This window comes from Suricata suricatta, chromosome 1 (assembly GCF_006229205.1).
Source record: "Suricata suricatta isolate VVHF042 chromosome 1, meerkat_22Aug2017_6uvM2_HiC, whole genome shotgun sequence".
In the NCBI taxonomy this organism is placed as follows: domain Eukaryota; kingdom Metazoa; phylum Chordata; class Mammalia; order Carnivora; family Herpestidae; genus Suricata; species Suricata suricatta.
The window spans coordinates 68145489-68153134 of NC_043700.1; the positions used below are offsets into that span (position 1 = coordinate 68145489).

General features: G+C 40.7%; 1 long non-coding RNA gene across 1 annotated transcript; it reads left to right on the plus strand.

Annotated features, from left to right (window-relative positions):
- Positions 1 to 105: 105 nt before the first annotated feature.
- On the plus strand, positions 106 to 2056 carry LOC115302534. Its single transcript, XR_003913532.1, has 3 exons — positions 106 to 474; positions 563 to 681; positions 1672 to 2056. It is a non-coding gene; the product is annotated as an uncharacterized LOC115302534 (long non-coding RNA).
- Positions 2057 to 7646: the final 5590 nt, after the last annotated feature.

Below are 7646 nucleotides of genomic sequence, written 5' to 3' on the forward strand. Positions count from 1 at the left end.
GGGGGGAAGGCGAGGGTCCTGCTGCGCAGAAAGCTGGATGGGAAGTTTCCGTGGCGAGGGAGGGGGACAGCGCCCACCGTGTCGCCGCCGTCCGCGTTCGGAAGCCCGCGCTGCGGGACCCTACTCGGCGCGGCGCCCCCTCGCGGATCCCAACTATCTCCTGCAACTGCTGCTTTCACCCCACTCTCCTGGCGACCCCCAACTGGGATACTCTGGGCTTTTGCACCACTCTAATTTCCTTTCCCTTCCACGAACCCCTTCTTTTGCTCTCCGCTCCTAGTTCCGCGGAGATGGCCATGCGAAAAGCTCCTGCATTGGGGGTTCACCAAATCGGCCAGGGGAAGTGGAGGGCGAAGGAGAAGGCGGAGAGGGGGGACCCAGCTTGGGGCGAGGGTGCTGAGGTCCCGGAGCTGCGAGCAAGAGGAGACCTCTAGTTGGAGGGAGGCAGACGTGGAGGCAGAGTCCCGTGCCTTGGTAGGGCTGAGAAAATCCCACAACTTCCAACCAGGGGTTGCTTCTTGTTTTGCTTGTTTGCTTGTTTGTTTTTGTTTGTTTGCTCTAGGAGCAGAAGTGGGGACCTGAACCCTCGCAGAACCACAGAAGAGCTTAGCACAACTGGCCAAGGACAAACCCAGGGCGCCACGCCAGGGGCTGGACCGGTCGCTGCGCTCCCACCGGAAGGTAAAAGGAGCTCAGACGCCTGTTGCCCACCATTGACAATTCCCTTAACGGGTGTCTGCTGACAGTTTGCAAATTGGGTATTTCGAGTTCTGATTCAAAAGCTCGCAGGCAGCGTATGTAATGTGAGCTCTAGCTCCCTGTAAAAGGTGGAATAGGAAGAGAAAACAATGGGTGAAAAATGAAACACAGGTCTCTTTCTCCAGTTAGTTGACTTCCTTCCCTCTTTGATCATGACCCAAGCCACCAGTGCCAGGATGAGTGAATGCCTCTAATCTGTCTTTTTGTGGCGAAGCCCTCTGCTAATGCTTGAGTCGTCAATCAGAGCAAAACAGGGTTGTGACATCAGTCCATGACGCTGAGGGGTCTGTTTCCTTGGAATTCTTCCCAGAAACTCTAGTTAGAGCAATTCCTTACAGAAATTTGCAGCCAGTCTCTTTCCCTTGTTCAATTTCCTGACAAGTTAGGAAAACAAAAGCCTGAAATTAGAAACCGAAGTCTTTCCTCACTATCCTGTGTTGAGGTTTTGCACATATTACTTTCCCTCTATGCATCAGTCTCTATTTCTGAAGTGAGGATGGCCCTTCTAGGTTCACTTGGAATTTCTCTTAATTAGAAAAACAGAAAAAAAAACCCAGCTTAAACACCTCAAAATAATACTCTTTCCAAAAATATTAGTTATGGCTTCCCCTAAAGAAGATAGGATTTTCAGTCTTATCTGGGCTTGCCCACACCTTCGCAACATGGCATGTATAAGCATCTTTATATAGCCTAATCTGAAATTGATTATCTGGTTAATGTAGAATTATGCCTCCAGGAGCATAGAAATTATTTATAAAACAAAGCTGCTTGGGCTTTTCAATTACCACGAAAGAAAAGTAAACAGAACTGGAAATATACAAGATGTTCCACATAATTCTTACTTAAATATTTCTGTAGCTATTTCTTACCTTGGGGAAATACTCCTTGTCACACCTGTGTTTTATGCAACAGGTCCCCTGCTTCCTAATATATTTGCACCTGTGAAGAGTGAACTCTGTACCCAGAAGATGTAATTTTAGAAGAGTAGGAGTGGCTTGGAACAACCACCTCAAAACACACAGAAAAAGAAGAGCAATCAGATTAATTGCTTCGGAGGGTTCGACTGACGTCATTAACATTTATTCTACAGACATTTTTGCCTCCCTTATACCTGCCTTTCAAAAGCAGCCTAACAGTCTTATACAGATATTTATCTTATTCTCATACAGACACGTGGGTCTCAGAAAACACACATAGTTCCACAGACATCCCCTCAGCAACTCTGAGAAGACTAAATGACCTCTCTGACTCTCTCCCAATAAAGGACAGAATTGGATGAAAAATGGATTTATTGAAATTAAAGTTGGTTTATTATGTGTCATATTATCAAGGATAGTTTTGGTAATTAACTCATGACATTTTTGTGCATAAGGTCCAACTGATACTTTTTGATGTGCATATACTATGTGCTACCATAACAATGACCCACTCTGATGAACACCAATAAAACCTATCAAGACACTGGTAGAAGTTTGTGGAAATAGTGATGAAATATGGGTTAATCCAAAAGGAGACAGGACAGAATTGTTGCTGCCTGATTTCTCTTGTGTCAAATCACTGAGTTTCTGAGGCAAGTTCCAGAGCTACAAAGAATACGTGTTGGTTGTTCCTCAAATAGGGAGCAAACTCAAACTCAGATGCCTACGTGGCCTGGGCCAGTGACCTAAATGCATACCCAGCGAAGCTGTGGGAGACAGAGGCGAGGGGTGGGTGCTACCACACACTTGAAAGCATAAAGTACAAGCCTTTTCTGAAAGAGGGGGCTGCTGATTCCACGGAGCTACCCTGCAAAAGTCTAAATTAGGTATTGTCAGATCTGACATTTCAAGAGAACAAAAATACATATTCTTAAAAATATTTCCAATTTTAAAGGAAGGAAATTAATTCTTAAAAAATCAAACCACATGGGGTGCCTGGGTGGCTCAGTAGGTTGAATGTCCAACTCTTGATTTTGGCTCAGGTCAGGATCCCAGGATTGTGGGATCAAGCCCCACGTCCGGTCTACGCTGAGCATGTAGCCTGTTTAAGATGCTCTCTCCCTCTGTTCCCCTTCTCCTCATGTTCTTTCTCTGTAAGATTAAAAACATTTAAAAACCTTTTTATTTTTTTTAACTTTTTTTTAATGTTTTTAATTTATTTTTGAGAGACAGAGAGAGTGTGAGCAGGAGAGGGTCACAGAGAGAGGGAGACACAGAATCTGAAGCAGGCTCCAGGCTGTGAGCTTTCAGCACAGAGCCTGACGTGGGGCTGGAACCCACAAACTGTGAGATCACGACCTGAGCTGAAGTTGGATGCTTAACCAACTGAGCCACCCAGGCGCCCTGTTAAAAACCTTTTTAAAAATAAAAGCCAAACCCCCAGCTGGGCCAGATCTGTGCGAGCCCAAGTAAAAAGACATGGATAGATAGATTAGCACCTGCAGCCTTGCCTGTGGGCCTCCAGGATTGTAGCCTCTGATATTAGTATGTGAGGTTTGATAAGCCTCCTAAAGTACCTAAAACATGACTCTACTATCATTTCCCCTACCCCACAGGCCATTCCTCAGTGCACATAAATACAAAAGGAATACAACCAAACATTAATTGCCAAGTAAGTCATTTTCCTTTCCACTTCTGGTTGAGTAGATATTCTCAATGAGACTCTACAGTAAAGAACCTGGTCAATAACTGAACAATCAGTATTTTATATAGTTACAATAAAGAAATTTCAGACAAATTCTTTGTCAAAAAAGACAAAGTTAGATAACATCAATAGAGAAGACCACTTATGATGCACTTACTTTAGATAATGTGCATGGCGGTATGGATTTCTTTCCATCTAAATTTATTTTGAAAGCAAAGAAGCTTCCCACAAGTTGTAAATAATTTTATTGTTTATAGTAATTTATAAACCATTATAAAAAGAAACAAAGGAAAGAATACACATGATCTAAAACATCGTTGTCCAATAGAACTTTCTGCAATGATGGTAATGTTCTTTATCTGCATTGCCCAGTAAGGTAGCCACACGTGGCTATTGGGCCCTTGAAATGTGGCTAGTACTACTAAGACACTGAATTTCACATTTACAAATTTTTCAAAAAGCACCAAAAAGAGTAAGTATGCTTTGATTCCTAAAGGAAAGCCCTCCTGGGGTCATTTCTGCCAGAAAGCCGGTTGGTTGGTTTGTTTTCTCACCTTAATGTTAAGTTTCCCTGGAAGACAAGTAATCCTCAAGTCGTACCAAACCAACCTAAATCATGGACAGAACAAAACAGTGTGGGGCAGCTGGAATGTGGAAGCTGATTCCAGAAGGAGAAAGAAATAAGCTCCATAAGTCAGGACAGCAGCCTAGGAAAGGAAGATTACAGCACCGAAAGAGAGAAGCAAGCAACAAGCAAGGACTTCTCTAAACCCCAGTAATGGAAGATAAGCTCAGTGAAGCTAATAATGTACTTAACATAGACTAAACAAACAGAGCCTAATAACAAGTCCCTAGTAAGGAAATATTAATAATCAAATTAACTTAACAGTTACAGTGTTTAGTATATTTGAAACTGATTCTGTCTTGTTTCACTTAATTGTTCATTAGCGGCTCCTATAATTTCATGGTTCCTGAGTTTGAGCCCTGTGTCCAGCTCTGTGCTGACAGCTCAGAGCCTGGAGCCTGCTTCAGATTCTGTGTCTCCCTCTCTTTCTCCTCCTCCTCTTATCATGCTCTGTCTCTCTCTATCTCTCTCAAAAATAAATAAACATTAAACAATAAAATTAAATGTTCAAAAATTTAGTTATTTATTTATCTTTAGGTTTAAGTCCTTCTTACAGAACTTCTTTGTAAAGTTTCAATAATACTTCCTTGTAGGAAAAATTATGGAACCTAGATATCCTCATGGCCATTTGGTTATAATAATAATACTCAATTGGTTGTAAATAGATTTCTGATTGGATGTGTGCCTACCTTCCCTTTCAGGCAGGAAAAGGCACAGTGGGCGTGAAGTTAATAATTGAACAGATATGATGGAAGTTGCATCAAGCAGACATAGAAAAAAAGAGACTAGTTTATATGAATGGAGCTGGAAGTGTTTTAATTTTTTAAATAAGTCATTAAACAAATTCAGTTTTTAAAAACTAGCCGGTCTAATCACACTTGTGATGAAAAGGCATTACTTATTTCTACATCCGTATAAACGTGGTTCATTTGTAACAAGTGGACCCGTAAATGTGTGACCAGATAAGAAGTGGTCCACAAACAGTCAGTTTCACAAAACTGATGGGCTCTATTTTCTTAAAAATTTTGTGGGCAGCAATATGTTATGAAGACAGGTGTCTCATTCAAGAAAAGCAACTAGTCATTCAAAGTGAAATGGATGCTAAATCCTAAATTGGGCATAAATATCATTTGCTATGATTTGTATTTCTATGGATTTGGAGTCTTTATTTTTGTTTTGAATTTTGAATTGCAGATTCAACGTGATTAAACAGGATTGTAAGCACTATATGAAGCATTTTTCTGAGATTTTTATCTTTCAGTGATCATCCAAAACGATACTGAGACTGGTAAGAAACCAAATCTAAAAGGGTATTTAAATGCAAATGATTCACAGTTCAAATTTTAACATAGAACAAAGGAAGGGAGATTTTTATGTGGAATTCAAAATTTAATCAATGCAAATTTTCATTTGATTATCTGAAACATGCACAGAAGGCCCATGGCTAAAGAGGAAACATGCACCCTTTTAGAAATTTCAATTTTATTTAATAAGTGTTTATCCTTGTAGCATATAGAGACACAATTTGATATATATTTTTTGAGTCATACACTCAAAACAATTTTTTTTAGTTTTTTTTAATGTTTTTTATTGATTTTTGAGAGACAGAGAGACAGCGCAAGCAGGGGAGGGTCAGACAGAGCGGAGCACACAGAATCCGAAGCAGGCTCCAGGCTCTGAGCTAGCTGTCAGCACAAGCTCGACAAGGGGCTGGAACCCACGAACTGTGAGATCATGACCTGAGCCAAAGTCGGACGCTCAACTGACTGAGTCACCTAGGCACCCCATCAAAACAAATTTAATTTTTAATTTTTTCTCAAAAAATGCAATCAAAATTAAAGCTGTCTTTCACATGAAAGTATTATTGATATCTCTTGAGAGATGATAAATTAAAGATTTATATATAATTTTTGCATATCATTTTGGAGAGGGTGTTCAAACAGATGGCTATTCAAAATATTTTAAAACATTAATTGCATGATGCAAGTAGGACTTAGCTCAGAACTCACTGCTCTTTATTATAAAAAAGAATTATATAAAGTCCATATAACTGCTTTACTACTTACAACTCCTACCAACAAATCTTTATTGAGTGTCTAATTTGTTGCAGGTACTATACTAGACAATGTCCATACCACCATGAATTACACACAGACCTGCCACTGATTGTCTCTAGTCCATTAAAGATGTATAGACTTTTAAATAAAGAAGTTCATTAGGAGCACCTGGGTGGCTCAGTTGGTTAAGTGTCTGACTTTGGGTCAGGTCATGGTGTCATGGTTCATGGGTGCCAGCCCTGTGTCGAGCTTTGTGCTGATAACTCGGAGCCTGGAGCCTGCCTCAGATTCTGTGTCTCCCTCTCTCTCTACCCCTCCCCTTATTGTGCTCTCTCTCTCAAAAATAAATTAAAAATTCTAAAAAAAAAAAGAAAAGAAATGCCATAAACAATAAGATTCTCTAGTAGACTCTGACTTAATAGATTTGGGGCCACAAGGAAGGAATGGTCAGGTTTTTGTTTTTTTTGTAATAAGTGTTATGTGTTGGGAGCATTAAGGAACTGCTTTGTTGGGAAGGTAACTCAGTTCAGTGCAAACCTGGATAGAAACCGTTCTTGGCCTTACCCAGCACTGGGATACCATCTTCTTCTCCACCGCATTAACTTGGGTGTGTGCTCCGGAGACAATGTAAAACTTTCTGAGGAAGAACAATCACTTAAATATGTCAAAGTAAAGTTTTCAAAGTTAAAAACATTTCTCTACATATCAAATAGTTAATTGATTAATAAGGGCACCAGCACAATAGTGAAGCTGGATTAAAGTAGGATCCCAAAGGTAGATAGCTATATGTAGCCAGTGTAAGACAGAGTCTTGCACAGAGTTAAGATCTTAGATATAAAACTGGTAGATAGGGGTGCCTGGGTAGCTTAGTCGGTTAAGTGCCCAACTCTTGATTTCATCTCAAGTCATGATCTCATAGTTTGTGGGTTTGAGTTCCACATCAGGCTCTGCACTGAGCCCGCCCTTCTCTCTCTGCCCCTCCTCTTTCACACTTTCTCTTTCAAAAATAAATAAATATTTTTAAAAAAAGGTAGAAAGCCTTCTGTGCAATAAAGCCATAAGCTATGAACTTATATTTTCCACCAGACAGAAATCATTTGCATCTCTCCTGAACAATAATCAAGCTTAATTTTCTTTTTCTTTTCTTTTTTTTTTTTTTCTCCACGCATGCCAAAGCAAAGGGCTTTATGATTACGGGCTTATAAGCTCACGTTCATAGACTTCACCAACACAGTGGATCCAGGCTGAGAGCCCCGAACAAAGGCGGGGTAGGGCCTTTATGGGTTTGGGAAGAAGTTACAGGAAATTGTGACACAGGTACAGGAGTCCAATCACTATCACCTATCAATACTGGCAGCAACTTTAACCGTACATTGATACTTTTAGTGGGAGCCAATGACAACATTTAGAGTATTGACCAATTACAGAGTGGGCCCAGGACCCTCACGTAGGGCGTGACTAGCCTCAAGCAATAGGAGCAATCGGTGATTATCTATAGCTTCTATCTTTAGCCCTGCCCTTAGAAATGTTAAAGGTGTTAGCTGGCCTTTCCTGATTGGGTGTTACCAGGGTGGTCCCTCCTT